The 15473-nt window shown below is 38.0% G+C and overlaps 2 non-coding genes across 2 annotated transcripts; one reads left to right on the forward strand and one right to left on the reverse strand.

Annotated features, from left to right (window-relative positions):
* The first annotated feature begins 576 nt into the window (after window positions 1–576).
* LOC112724771 (small nucleolar RNA R71) lies at window positions 577–683 on the forward strand. The gene has a single exon (XR_003163918.1). It is a non-coding gene; the product is annotated as a small nucleolar RNA R71 (small nucleolar RNA).
* Window positions 684–10771: 10088 nt separating this feature from the next.
* Window positions 10772–10879, reverse strand: LOC112724686 (small nucleolar RNA R71). Its single transcript, XR_003163837.1, has one exon. It is a non-coding gene; the product is annotated as a small nucleolar RNA R71 (small nucleolar RNA).
* Between the last annotated feature and the right edge of the window lie 4594 nt (window positions 10880–15473).

Genomic DNA, 15473 nt, shown 5'->3' on the forward strand with positions numbered 1-15473 from the left:
TTGGTTTTGATATGGATGTTGAGAGGTATTGTTAGGTGCGTGCTGATATGATCTCTGTGTGGAATGTTGGTGAGCTGCATTGTTGTTAGGGTTATGACATCTCTGATCTTGGCTTTGATCTTGTTGATTTTCCCACCCAAAGTTTGGGTGGTTCCTCCAACTAGGATTATAAGTTTCGGAGTATGGATCATGGGTCTGCCTAGGTGAATTCCCAATGTAGTTGGCTTGTTCCTGGTCACCCTCATCCTCTGCATTCACTCCTTCTTGAGCTGCTGATGAGGTGGTGACTACTGCTACCTGGTTCCTTTCCATCTTCTTGGTAAGGTCAGCCAGCTGCTTGGTGATCATCTTGTTTTGAGCCAGCAGCGCGTCCATATTGTTCAACTCCATCACTCCTCTAGTATTGCTCCTTTCAGAAGCATAGAAGTAATCATTCTCAACTACAATCTCAATGACATCTATGGCTTCTTCAATGGTCTTCTTCTTGTTCAGAGATCCCCGGATGAGTGGTCTACTGCCTTCTTTGATTCGTAAGAAAGACCCTCATAAAAAATATGTAATTGCACCCATTCATTGAACATATCTGGTGGGCACCTTCTTGTTAAGTCCTTAAACCTTTCCCATGCTTCATAGAGAGTTTCACCATCTTGTTGCATGAAGGTTTGCACCTCAGCTCTTAACCTGTTGATTCTTTGAGGAGGGTATAATCTTGCCAAGAATTTGTTCACCACCTCTTTCCAGGTTGTCAGACGCTCCTTCGGGAAGGATTTCAGCCATTTAGCTGCTTTATCCTTGAGTGAGAAGGGGAACAAAAGCAGTCTATAAGTGTCAGGATGAACACCATTAGACTTTACAGTATCACATATCCTTAGAAAAGTGGTGAGATGTTGATTGGGGTCTTCTTGGGCACTTCCTCTGAATGCACAGTTGTTTTGGACTAGGGTGATGAGCTGGGGCTTCAGTTCAAAGTTATTGGCATGTATGATTGGCTTTTGGATGCTACTTCCACAGTTTCCTGGGTTTGGATTGATGTAAGAGCCTAGAACTCTTCTCTCTTGCCCAGCATGATTCACTGGACCTTCTCTGCCATGGTTGTGAGCCTCTTCTTCATGGTGGTTCTCCATATTCTCCTCCATGTCCAGTTTAAAATACTCTTCCTCCTCCTCAGCACCAACGACTCCCTTTTCTCTTGCTTCCCTCCTTAATCTAAGGAAGGTCCTCTCAGGTTCGGAATCAAAGGAAGTTGAAGCCCCACTTCTTCTACCTGTCATACAACCAACAAGGCAAAAAGTAAGAAAGAAATTGAATGAAGAAATTACTCTTGTTAGGAATGCTGTTAGTGTGAGTGGTGCAATATATCAAACAGTTAGTGGGTTGGTTAACTGACTTGTAATTAATGACGAAAAACACAACAAATGGGTAACGGATAAAGGAAAGAAAATAACTGAAACTGAAAGTAAATCACTCAAATGGAATTAATACAGAACAAAAGAAAAAAATGCTCAATCTAGTTATCCTCCAACTTAATCATTGTCGATACAAAATCAATCCCCGGCAACGGCACCATACACTTGATGCATGGAAACTTGTCTCTCAACAAAATTTCCTGCGGCAAGTATACCGAATTGTCCTCAAGTAAAAACTCACAATAGAGTGAGGTCGAATCCCACAGGGATTGATTGGTCAAGCAACTTTAATTAGAGGAATGTTCTAGTTGAGCGAAGCAGAAATTTGAGTTGAGTAATTGTAGGAAATTAAATGGCGGAAAAGTAAATAGCAGAAAATGTAAATGCTGGAAATAAATGGCAGAATGTAAAGCGCAAAAGGTAAACTGCAGAATCTTAAATGGGGATTTGGGAAGATGAGCATAAAAGTAAATGGCAGATAATAAAGAGAATGGGTAAGATCAGAAATGGGGGATTCATTGGCCTCAGGAGATGTTGTATTCTCCGGATCAAGTTCATTCTCATCTCTTCCTCAATCAATGCATTCATTGATCTCCTTGGCAATCTTAAGTGATTGGATTCCAATTCCTTGGCAACCCAATCTCTCTAAACTTGAATAATTTCCCAATTCCTTGATTTAATTGCTCATGAGAAGAGATGAAGTATGGTCACTGATTATACCATATGCATTCCCAAATCAAAGTATTGGTAGGATTATATGTCACTATATCCATCCAAACCCCAATTTGGTCCAACATGAGAAAGCATTTCTAGCATGATCTCTTCATTCCTCTTCCAAGGTTTCGAAGAGATCCAAGTATGAATAACTTCTTTTCCAAGACAACTATCCAATTGGATGAAGATTGAAAGATTTCTAGTAAAATCAAGAGAAAAGAAAGAAGAAGAATAATGAAAACTATTATTGATCCAACAAATTACAACAGAGCTCCCTAACCCAATGAAAAGGGGTTTAGTTGTTCATAGCTCTGGAAATGGAAGGTGAAAATGAAAAGTACATTCTGAAATTAAATCTAAAAGTTGCAGAGAAAGTAAAATATACAGAGTGTAGTTCTCCAAAATGCCAAACTCCTTACTAGTTCAAAACTACTCCTATATATACTACTCTTCTGATCTTCTAGTTGGCTCTTCAAGTCTTGGATATGGGTCTTTGGATCTTTAGTTGAAGCAGTTACGGTATTCAGTGGGCTTAGCTTTGCTTGCAGAGAGAAAGTGAGTCAGGCATGGTAGCAAGTTAGTTAAGACGTTAGTGGTGTTAACGTTAAGTGTGAATTTGGGTTCGAAGACGTTAGTGACGATAACCTTTTTCACTAACGCTCCAAACCTTTAGTGACTTACGTTAACTTCAATGTTAGTGGCACTAACGTGATGACTAACGTTGGCTTTTGGTCCTTCGCAAACGTTATTGGCATTCACCTTTTCCAATAACGTTGCTCCTTGCATCTTTTCCCCACGTTAGTGATCCACGTTAGTGTAACTAACGTGGCCCTTAACGTGGGCATGCCTAAGCTTCGAGAGCGTTAGTGACACTTACCTTTGACACTAATGCTTCAAACGCCCCTTCTTCCCATGTTAGTGCCTCACGTTAATTGCATTAACGTGACCACTAATGTGGTGGTGATTGCCATCTCCAACGTTAGTGACAAAGGTGAGTGTCATTAACGTTGGCCTATCATGCTTAGCTCCACGTTACTCTTCACGTTAGTGGTCTTAACGTGACCACTAACGTGGGCACTATTGGCTTAGTCCAACGTTAGTGACAAAGGTGAGTGTCACTAACGTTGGCGATTGCTTTCTCCTCCCACGTTAGAGTTCACGTTAATTGGATTAACATGACTCTTAACGTAGCTAAATGTGCCTTTTTGGAACGTTAGTGACATTCACTTTTACCACTAACGTTGGAGCTCTGCTTCTCCTCTACGTTAGCTACCACGTTAATGTAGTTAACGTGGCAAGTAACGTGGGCTATGATGGCTTCGAAGGCGTTATTGGCGATCACTTTTTCCGTTAATGCTACAAGCTTCTTCCCATTCCACGTTAGTGGTCACGTTAATCAGACTAACATGGCTGCTACCGTGGCTCTTCCTTGCTTCGTTTGTCCTGAAATCAAGCAGATAAAGTGCATCAAAGCTCTGTTCAAGTCATGAGATCATGCACTATCCATTTTATCATTCAATTCATGTATAATTCTCATGAAATCATTCAAAATTCACAATGTTTACTTGAATCAAGATGTAAGTGTACTTTCATCCAAAACTTGCTTATTTACTAAGAAAATGCATGAAACTACCCTAAAATAATAAAGAAAAGGTCAGTGGAACTAGCCAAAATGCCCTGGCATCAATGATTCTTTGCATCTATAAGTTAATAAGAGACACTCTGTTAATACATGAAATCTTGATAATAAACCCAAAGGAAAGGAGTAATAATTTCAGAACATTACTCATCAGTTGATTCAGATTCTGAATCAGAATCCTCCTGAATCTTCTTTCTTTTTTTGGACTCCATTCTTGAAGGCAAACAATCATTATTTAAAAACATACTAAAAGGGATAAAATACACCCAAATGAATGCACAAAATACACCCAACTTGATAAAGAAAATACACCCAACTTGATAAACAAAATACATCCAAGTATGTTACTTACTTTTTGACTTTTCGGGAGGGTTGTTTTCTTGTTGAATCCTCTGAGTCTTCTTCAGTCTCAGACTCAGAGGTAGAATGGTCATTTTTAGTTATTTCAGTCTCAGATGATGATGTTGAACTTGCCTTCCTTTTTTTTGTTTTTTTGGTTTCTTTTTTTTTTATCTTTTTTCTTTATTTCTTTCATTTTTTCCTTTGTTTCGGCCATCTTTACAATCCCCTGAAACATTAGAAATTTTAGTTAGCAACATTCAGGTAAATAAAATACACCCAAGATATTTTGTTCACTTACCATATGTTCCTCCATTTCTGCCCTCATTCTTTCGACCAACTGCTCTCTAGTCCAGTTGGCAATCCAGGGTTCTGGAGGTCTTTCTGCCCTCTTCTTGTCTTTATTTTTTGATTGATGAAAGTAAACTATCATCAGGGCAAACAGGCAGCCGTCAATTGCCTTTTTCTTTTTCAGATTGTAATTTGTTATGCCCTTGATGATAAAATTCAAAACATGTGCTCCCCAATTCTGCTCTGTTATTGTGTCCATCTTGAAAATTGGTGCCAGGTGCACATGTGAGATTTTGTTTATTGTTGTTGGTAACAGAAACGCCATCTGTATATAGAGGATGAAAATCCTCTTGAACATGAGGCGATCCTGTTCATTACCAACGCCAATAGTCATCATCTCATCTGTCAAATTTTTGAGGGTCTTACCCTGGAATCTTCTAAAAATTTGTTTGTCGTCTTCAGAAAGATCCTTATAATTGACTTTCTGAGGAAATAGATCTCCTACAAAAAGGAAAACAACATAGTATAAAAATCAGTTCAAATACACCCAAGCATCAATTGAAATACACCTGAATATGGCTCATATACACCTATGTTTGTAGCGAGTTACCTAATGCATTGATGCCAAGCGCAGCCCCTATTATTTTTTGTCTTACTTTAAACGAACCGTAGCCAGTTTCTAGTCTGTTTTCTCCTAATTTAAAGGAGTTAGCCAACTCCCTTAATATTTGGTGATGCACCTTTAGCGGCGGGATGTGCATCAGGCCACCAAATCCCAAATCTCTAACAATTGTTTTCTTCTCCTCGCTCATATTTCTGAATTTCTCACTCAACAAATGTCGCACACTTAAGGTCTTTGGTTTGCTGTAAACAAAGCAAAATTATAGTCAGATATATTTCTATTATATAAAACTGATTTGATCTAAGACATATATTTGTTCTTACATTTTTTCCAGCTTAGTTTCTGCCTGTCATTTTTTCTGAAATGAAAAATACATCCATAGATATCAGTCAGATATACCCATAGATATCAGTCAGATATCACTCAAACATGCATAAATTTACAAGGTCAAGAAACATTACAAGGTCAAGCAATATACACCCATGGACAAGCAAATATTAGAACAGTTGCAACTGTTGACTATATTACAGTATATTAGTTCAAAAATATACACCCAACAAATTATGCCATATACACCTACAAATTACTCCATATACACCCACCAAATTACGCAATATACTCCCAAACATCAGTTACGAGAAGAACTAGAACAAGAAGAACAGTAAAACCTAGAACAACTAAGAAGAATAGTAAAACCTAGAACCAAGAAGAATAGTAAAACCTAGAACAAGAAGAACATTAAAAACAATAAAATGAGAGCTAGAACAAGAAGAACAGTAAAACGTAGAAAAATGTAGAAGACCAGTAAAACCTAGTGATGAGATAACTTTTGCGTGGTCTGAAAATTTGCGGATAAATCCTCGTTGCAAGTATAGTTTCTAAACCTTCAAAAGTTCTTTCATACAAACGTTTGGTTGTCACAAGTAACAAACCCCTTTTTAAATTGATAACCGAGTATTTAAACCTCGGGTCGTCTTCTCAAGGAATTGCAGGGAGGTATGTTCTTATTATTGGTTATGTGTTTGTAAATTGGGGTTTTGAAGTTTGGGCAATGGGCACAGGTATATTTAAATGACAAGTAAAATAAATTAATAATAATAAAATCTCTTGGCAAGGTATGAAGAACTGGAAGTCCTATCTTGGTTATCCTTCTCAATTGTAATGAGAAACGGATTTTTCTCCCACTTTGTTAACCTCTAACTATGAAGGTAAGTTAAGTGGATGAATTGATTTTTATTCCTCATGTCCTAGTCTTTCCTTGGGAAAGGCTAGAGTTATTGGAACTCGAATTAATTCTTGAAGAATTTCAATTTTCAGTCAACAATGAGTTTGATAACTCAAGTGTCTCCAATGACTCAACCAAAGCCAAAAGGGAAAAATTTAAATTATTTATATAATAAATAAAAGAAAGCAATTATAATTCTAAAATACCTCAATTAGCACTAATAAAGATATCAAATGTAACATGGAAGAGTTCATAAATTAAATTAGAAAAAAAAATAAAAGGAACATTGAACCTATGATTGAGAAGCACTTCCAAAACTAAGAGAAATCCTAAATCCTAATCCTAAGAGAGAGGAGAGAACCTCTCTCTTTAAAAACTACATCTAAATCCTAATATTGTGAATATGAAAAGCTTTTTTTATGAATGGATGAATTCCTCCACTTTATAGCCTCTAATCTGTGTTTTCTGGGTCGAGAACTGGGTCAGAAACAACCCAGAATTCGCTGGTTGTGAATTCAAACATGCTGAATTTCCGTCACTGCGATGCATCTGCATGGAGCATGCGGTCGCGTTGCCTAGCGTCAGGGCAATGATGAGCGGATAATTTATACGCTTTTTGGCATTGTTTTTAGTATATTTTTAGTAGAATCTAGTTACTTTTAGGGATGTTTTTAATAAATTTTATGTTAAATTCACATTTCTGGACTTTACTATGAGTTTGTGTGTTTTTCTGTGATTTCAGGTATTTTCTGGCAGAAATTGAGGGACCTGAGCAAAAATCAGATTCAGAGGTTGAAGAAGGACTGCTGATGCTGTTGGATTCTGACCTCCCTGCACTCAAAATGGATTTTCTGGAGCTACCCAACTCAAAATGGCGCGCTTCCAATTGTGTTGGAAAGTAGACATCCAGGGATTTCCAGCAATATATAATAGTCCATACTTTGTTCAAGTTTAGATGATGCAAACTGGTGTTCAACGCCAGCTCTCTGCCCAATTCTGGAGTTCAGCGCCAGAAATGGATCAAAAACCAGAGTTGAACGCCAGAAATGGATCCAAACCTGGCGTTCAACTCCACAAATGGCCTCTGCACGTGGAAAGTTAAAGCTCATCCCAAGTACACACCAAGTGGGCCCCGAAAGTGGATTTAGGCATCAATTAGTTATTTCTGTAAACCCTAGTGACTAGTTTATTATAAATAGGACCTTTTGCTATTGTATTAGACATCTTTGGACGCCTGGTTCTTACATCAGAGGGGCTGGCCATTCGGCCATGCCTGGACCTTTCACTTATGTATTTTTAACGGTAGAGTTTCTACACTCCATAGATTAAGGTGTGGAGCTCTGCTGTTCCTCAAAGATTAATGCAAAGTACTACTGTTTTCTATTCAATTCATCTTATTTCGCTTCTAAGATATTCATTCGCTCTTCAACCTCAATGTGATGAACGTGACAATCATCATCATTCCCTATGAACGCGTGCCTGACAACCACTTCCGTTCTACCTTCGACTGAATGAGTATCTCTTAGATCTCTTAACCAGAATCTTTGTGGCGTAAGCTAGAATGATGGCGGCATTCAAGAGAATCCGGAAGGTCTAAACCTTGTCTGTGGTATTCCGAGTAGGATTCAATGAATGAATAACTGTGACGAGCTCCAAACTCGTGATTGCTAGGCGTAGTGACAGACGCAAAAGGATAGTAAATCCTATTCCAGCAGGATCAAGAACCGACAGATGAATAGCCGTGCCGTGACAGGATGCGTTGACTATTTTCACTGAGAGGATAAGATGAAGCCATTGACAAGGGTGATGCCTCCAGACGATTAGCCGTGTCGTGACAGGGCATTTGGATCATTTTCCCGAGAGAAGACCGAAAGTAGCCATTGACAATGGTGATGTATCACATAAAGCCAGCCATGGAAAGGAGTAAGACTGATTGGATGAAGATAGCAAGAAAGCAGAGGTTCAGAGGAACGAAAGCATCTCTATTCACTTATCTGAAATTCTCACCAATGATTTACATAAGTATTTCTATCCTTTATTCTATGTTTATTTAATTATTATTCGAAAACACCATTATCAATTTATATCTGCCTGACTGAGATTTACAAGGTGACCATACCTTGCTTCATACCAACAATCTCCGTGGGATTCGACCCTTACTCACGTAAGGTATTACTTGGACGACCCAGTGCACTTGCTGGTTAGTTGTGCGAAGTTGTGAACCATGGTATTGGCATCATGTTTTTGGCGCCATTACCAGGGAAAGAAAGAGCAATGAATTTTACATAATCAAAGTGTAATCACAACTTCAGCGCACCAAGTTTTTGGCGCCGTTGCCGGGGATTGTTCGAGTTTGGACAACTGACGGTTCATCTTCTAGAGTTTCATGAAGCATGTTAAAGCCTGGCTGGCTGTAAAGCCATGTCTACTACGACTGTAGGGCATGTTAGGCGTGTCATGTCTGGATTACATACTAAAGCTTGGCTGGCTATTAAGCCATGCCTGACCCTTTGATTGGAGCTTTAGAGCATAAGATTCATGGAATTCATATTAAAGATTTTGAAATCCTTATTTTTGTTTTTCAAATAATTTTCGAAAAAATACAAAAAAAAATAGAAAATCATAAAAATCAAAAATATTTTCTGTGTTCTTGTTTGAGTCTTGAGTCATGTTATAAGTTTGGTGTCAATTGCATGTGCATCTTGCATTTTTCGAAAATTTTCATGCATTCATAGTGTTCTTCATGATCTTCAAGTTGTTCTTGGTAAGTCTTCTTGCTTGATCTTTACATTTGCATGTTTTGTGTCTTTTCTTGTTTTTCATATGCATTCTTGAATTCTTAGTGCCTAAGCATTAAAGAATTCTAAGTTTGGTGTCTTGCATATTTTCTTTGCATTAAAAATTTTTCAAAAATATGTTCTTGGTGTTCATCATGATCTTCATAGTGTTCTTGGTGTTCATCTTGACATTCATAACATTCTTGCATGCATCACATGTTTTGATCTAAAATTCTCATGCATTGCATCATTTTTCTTGTTTTTCTCTCTCATCATAAAAATTCAAAAATCAAAAAAATATATTTCCCTTTTTCTCTCTCATAAATTCGTAAATTAGATTTGACTTTTCAAAAATTTTTAAAATCTAGTTGTTTTTATGAGTCAAATCAAATTTTCAATTTAAAAATCTTATCTTTTCAAAATCTTTTTCAAAAATCAAATCTTTTTCATTTGTCCTAGTTATTTTAGAAAATTCCAAAAATTTTTCAAAAAAATCTTTTTTTTATTTTTATTACATAATTTTCGAAAATAACATCATCAATTAATGTTTTGATTCAAAAATTTCAAGTTTGTTACTTGCTTGTTAAGAAAGATTCAAACTTTGAGTTCTAGAATCATATCTTGTGATTCCTTGTGAATCAAGTCATTAATTGTGATTTTAAAAATCAAATCTTTTTCAAAACTAATTTCAATCATATCTTTTCAAAAATATCTTCTTACCTTATCTTTTTCAAAAATTGATTTCAAAATATCTTCTCTAACTTCCTAACTTCTTATCTTTTCAAAATTTGTTTCAACTAACTAACTAACTTTTTGTTTGTTTCTTATCTTTTTCAAAACCACCTAACTACTCTCTTTCTCTCTCTAATTTTCGAAAATATCTCCCTCTTTTTCAAAATTTCTTTTTAATTAAACTAATTATTTTATTTATTTGAATTTTTGAAAAACTACTAACCTTTTTCAAAAACTATTTTCGAAAATCACTAACTCTTTGTTTTAGAAAAAAATGTTTTTCGAAAATTCTTCTCCCTCATCCCCTTCTATTTATTTATTCATCTACTAATACCTCTCTTCATCTCACATCACTGCTCCTATCCTTACCTTTGTGTTTGGATTCTTCATTCTTCTTCACCCCTATTCTTTTTCTTCTTCTACTAACAATAAAGAACCTCTTTACTGTGACATAGAGAATTCCTCTTCTTTTCTTTTTCTCTTCTCTTTCTTATGAGCAGGGACAGAGAAAAAGGCATTCTTGTTGAAGCTGATCCAGAACCTGAAAGGACTATGAAGAGAAAATTAAGAGAAGCTAAATTACAACAATCCAGAGACAACTTGATTGAAAATTTCGAACAAGTAAAGGAGATGGCAGCCGAACCCAACAACAATGCAAGGAGAATGCTTGGTGACTTTACTGCACCAAATTCCAATTTACATGGAAGAAGCATCTCCATTCCTGCCATTGGAGCAAACAACTTTGAGCTGAAACCTCAATTAGTTTCTCTGATGCAGCAGAACTGCAAGTTTCATGAACTTCCATCTGAAGATCCTTTTCAGTTCTTAACTGAATTTTTGCAGATATGTGATACTGTTAAGACTAATGGAGTAGATCCTGAAGTCTACAGGCTCATGCTTTTTCCTTTTGCTGTAAGAGACAGAGCTAGAATATGGTTGGACTCTCAACCCAAAGATAGCCTGAACTCTTGGGATAAGCTGGTCACGACTTTCTTAGCCAAGTTCTTTCCTCCTCAAAAGCTGAGCAAGCTTAGAGTGGATGTTCAAACCTTCAAACAAAAAGATGATGAATCCCTCTATGAAGCTTGGGAAAGATACAAACAGTTGACCAAAAAGTGTCCTTCTGACATGCTTTCAGAATGGACCATCCTGGATATATTCTATGATGGTTTATCTGAGTTATCAAAGATGTCATTGGATACTTCTGCAGGAGGATCCATTCACCTAAAGGAAACGCCTGCAGAAGCTCAAGAACTCATTGACATGGTTGCTAATAACCAGTTCATGTACACTTCTGAGAGGAATCCTGTGAGTAATGGGACGCCTATGAAGAAGGGAGTTCTTGAAATTGATACTCTGAATGCCATATTGGCTCAGAACAAAATATTGACTTAGCAAGTCAATATGATTTCTCAGAGTCTGAATGGAATGCAAGCTGCATCCAACAGTACTCAAGAGGCATCTTCTGAAGAAGAAGCTTATGATCCTGAGAACCCTGCAATAGCAGAGGTGAATTACTTAGGTGAACCTTATGGAAACACCTATAACTCATCATGGAGAAATCATCCAAATTTCTCATGGAAGGATCAAAAGCCTCAACAAGGCTTTAATAATGGTGGAAGAAACAGGTTTAACAATAATAAACCCTCTCCATCATCCACTCAGCAACAGACAGAGAATTCTGAGCAGAATCCATCTAGCTTAGCAAATCTAGTCTCTGATCTATCTAAGGCCACTGTGAGCTTCATGAATGAAACAAGGTCTTCCATTATAAATTTGGAAGCACAAGTAGGCCAGCTGAGTAAAAGGATCACTGAAATCCCTCCTAGCACTCTCCCAAGCAATACAGAAGAAAATCCAAAAGGAGAGTGCAAGGCCATTAACATAACCAAAATGGCCGAACCCAATAAGGGAGAGGAGGACGTGAATCCCAAGGAGGAAGACCTCCTGGGACGTCCAGTGATCAATTAGGAGCTTCCCTCTGAGGAACCAAAGGACTCTGAGGCTCATCTAGAGACCATAGAGATCCCATTAAACCTCCTTATGCCATTCATGAGCTCTGATGAGCATTCCTCTTCTGAAGAGAATGAGGATGTTACTGAAGAGCAAACAGCCAAGTTTCTTGGTGCAATCATGAAGCTGAATGCCAAATTATTTGGCATTGATACTTGGGAAGTTGAACCTCCCTTGTTCATCAATGAACTAAGTGATCTGGATCAACTGACATTGCCTCAGAAGAGACAGGATCCTGGAAAGTTCATAATACCTTGTACCATAGGCACCATGATCTTTAAGGCTCTGTGTGACCTTGGTTCAGGGATAAACCTCATGCCCCTCTTTGTAATAGAGAAACTGGGAATCTATGGGGTGCAAGCTGCTAAAATCTCATTAGAGATGGCAGACAATTCAAGAAAACATGCTTATGGACAAGTAGAGGACGTGTTAGTAAAGGTTGAAGGCCTTTACATCCCTGCTGATTTCATAGTCCTAGATACTGGAAAGGAAGAGGATGAATCCATCATCCTAGGAAGACCTTTTCTAGCCACAGCAAGAGCTGTGATTGATGTGGACAGAGGAGAATTGATCCTTCAATTAAATAAGGACAACCTTGTGTTTACAACTCAAGGATCTCTCTCTACATCCATGGAGAGGAAGCATAAAAAGCTTCTCTCAAAGCAGAGTCAAACAAAGCCCCCACAGTCAAACTCTAAGTTTGGTGTTGGGAGGCCACAACAAACTCTAAGTTTGGTGTTGAACTCCCATTTTCAAACTCTAAGTTTGGTGTTGGAGAGTCTCAACGATGCTCTGAACATCCGTGAGGCTCCATAAGAGCCCACTGTCAAGCTAGTGACATTAAAGAAGCGCTTGTTGGGAGGCAACCCAATGTTTATTTATCTAACTATATTTTTGTTTTTCATGTTTTCTTAGGTTCATGATCATGTGGAGTCACAAAATAAATATAAAAATTGGAAACGGAATCAAAAACAGCAGAAGAAAAATCACACCCTGGAGGAAGCACCTGCCTGGCGTTCAACGCCAGAACAGAGCATGGTTCTGGCGCTGAACGCCTAAAATGGGCAGCATCCTGGCGTTGAACGCCCAGAACAAGCATGGTTCTGGCGTTCAACGCCAGAAATGGCAACAAATGGGCGTTGAACGCCCAAAATGGGCACCAACCTGGCGCTGAACGCCCAGAGTTGTGTGCAAAGGCATTTTACAGGCCTAATTGGTGCAGGGATGCAAATCCTTGACACCTCAGGATCTGTGGACACCAAAGGATCATCTCAGGATCTGTGAATCCCACAGGATCCCCACCCACCTCACCCTCTCTCTCTCCATTCATGATCATCCCTTCTGTTCTCCATTCACCACTCACATCCATACACACATCCCTCCATCTCCTCCATATCTTCCTTTTCTTCTTCTATTCTTTCTTCTTTTGCTCGAGGGCGAGCAACATTCTAAGTTTGGTGTGGAAAAAGCATAGCTTTTTTGTTATTTCCATAACCATTGATGGCACCTAAGGCCAGAGAAACCTCTAGAAAGAGGAAAGGGAAAACAAAAGCTTCCATCAAGGGTCTATAGCTCAGTGGTAGAACATTTGACTGCAAATCAAGAGATCCCTGAGATACCTCAGGGGATACATTTTCTTCCACACAATTATTGGAAGCAACTAAGGGTGGAACATCAAGAGCACTCCATCATCCTTCATGAAATTAGAGAAAATCAAAAAGCAATAAGGGAGGAGCAACAAAGACAAGGAAGAGACATAGAAGAGCTCAATGACATCATTGGTTCCTCAAGAAGGAAACGCCACCATCACTAAGGTGGATTCATTCCTTTCTTACTTTCTCTGTTTTTCGTTTTCTATGTTATGTGCTTATCTATGTTTGTGTCTTCATTACATGATCATTAGTAGTTAGTAACTATGTCTTAAAGTTATGAATGTCCTATGAATCCATCACCTCTCTTAAATGAAAAAATGTTTTAATTCAAAAGAACAAGAAGTACATGAGTTTCAAATTTATCCTTGAACTTAGCTCAATTATATTGATGTGGTGACAATGCTTCTTGTTTTCTGAATGTATGCTTGAACAGTGCATATATCTTTTGAAGTTGTTGTTTAAGAATGTTAAATATGTTGGCTCTTGAAAGAATGATGACAAGGAGATATGTTATTTGATAATCTGAAAAATCATAAAAATGATTCTTGAAGAAAGAAAAAGCAGCAAAGAACAAAGCTTGCAGAAAAAAAAAAGAAAAAAATAGGCGAAAAAAATATATATAGAAAGAAAAAGCAAGCAGAAAAAGCCAAAAGCTCTTAAAACCAAGAGGCAAGAGCAAAAAGCCAATAACCCTTAAAACCAAAAGGCAAGGGTAAATAAAAAGGATCCCAAGGCTTTGAGCATCAGTGGATAGGAGGGCCTAAAGGAATAAAATCCTGGTCTAAGCGGCTAAACCAAGCTGTCCCTAACCATGTGCTTGTGACGTGAAGGTGTCAAGTGAAAACTTGAGACTGAGCGGTTAAAGTCAAGGTCTAAAGCAAAAAAAGAGTGTGCTTAAGAACCCTGGACACCTCTAATTGGGGACTTTAGCAAAGCTGAGTCACAATCTAAAAAGGTTCACCCAATTATGTGTCTGTGGCATTTATGTATCCGGTGGTAATACTGGAAAACAAAGTGCTTAGGGCCACGGCCAAGACTCATAAAATAGCTGTGTTCAAGAATCATCATACTGAACTAGGAGAATCAATAACACTATCTGAACTCTGAGTTCCTATAGATGCCAATCATTCTGAACTTCAATGGATAAAGCAAGATGCCAAAACTATTCAAGAGGCAAAAAGCTACAAGTCCCGCTCATCTGATTGGAGCTATGTTTCATTGATAGTTTGGAATTTATAGTATATTCTATTCTTTTTATCCTATTTTGATTTTCAGTTGCTTGGGGACAAGCAACAATTTAAGTTTGGTGTTGTGATGAGCGGATAATTTATACGCTTTTTGGCATTGTTTTTAGTATATTTTTAGTAGAATCTAGTTACTTTTAGGGATGTTTTCAATAGATTTTATGTTAAATTCACATTTCTGGACTTTACTATGAGTTTGTGTGTTTTTCTATGATTTCAGGTATTTTCTGGCTGAAATTGAGGGACCTGAGCAAAAATCAGATTCAGAGATTGAAGAAGCACTGCTGATGCTGTTGGATTCTGACCTCCCTGCACTCAAAGTGGATTTTCTGGAGCTACCCAACTCAAAATGGCGCGCTTCCAATTGTGTTAAAAAGTAGACATCCAGGGCTTTCCAGCAATATATAATAGTCCATACTTTGCCCAAGTTTAGACGACGCAAACTGGCGTTCAATGCCAGCTCTCTGCCCAATTCTGGAGTTCAGCGCCAGAAATGGATCAAAAACCAGAGTTGAACGCCAGAAATGGATCCAAACCTGGCGTTCAACTCTACAAATGGCCTATGCACGTGGAAAGTTAAAGCTCAGCCCAAGTACACACCAAGTGGGCCCCGGAAGTGGATTTATGCATCAATTACTTATTTCTGTAAACCCTAGTGACTAGTTTATTATAAATAGGACCTTTTGCTATTGTATTAGACATCTTTGGACACCTGGTTCTTAGATGAGAGGGGCTGGCCATTCGGCCATGCCTGGACCTTTCACTTATGTATTTTTAACGGTAGAGTTTCTACACTCCATAGATTAAGGTGTGGAGCTC

This window comes from Arachis hypogaea, chromosome 11 (genome assembly GCF_003086295.3).
Source record: "Arachis hypogaea cultivar Tifrunner chromosome 11, arahy.Tifrunner.gnm2.J5K5, whole genome shotgun sequence".
Taxonomy (NCBI): Eukaryota; Viridiplantae; Streptophyta; class Magnoliopsida; order Fabales; family Fabaceae; genus Arachis; species Arachis hypogaea.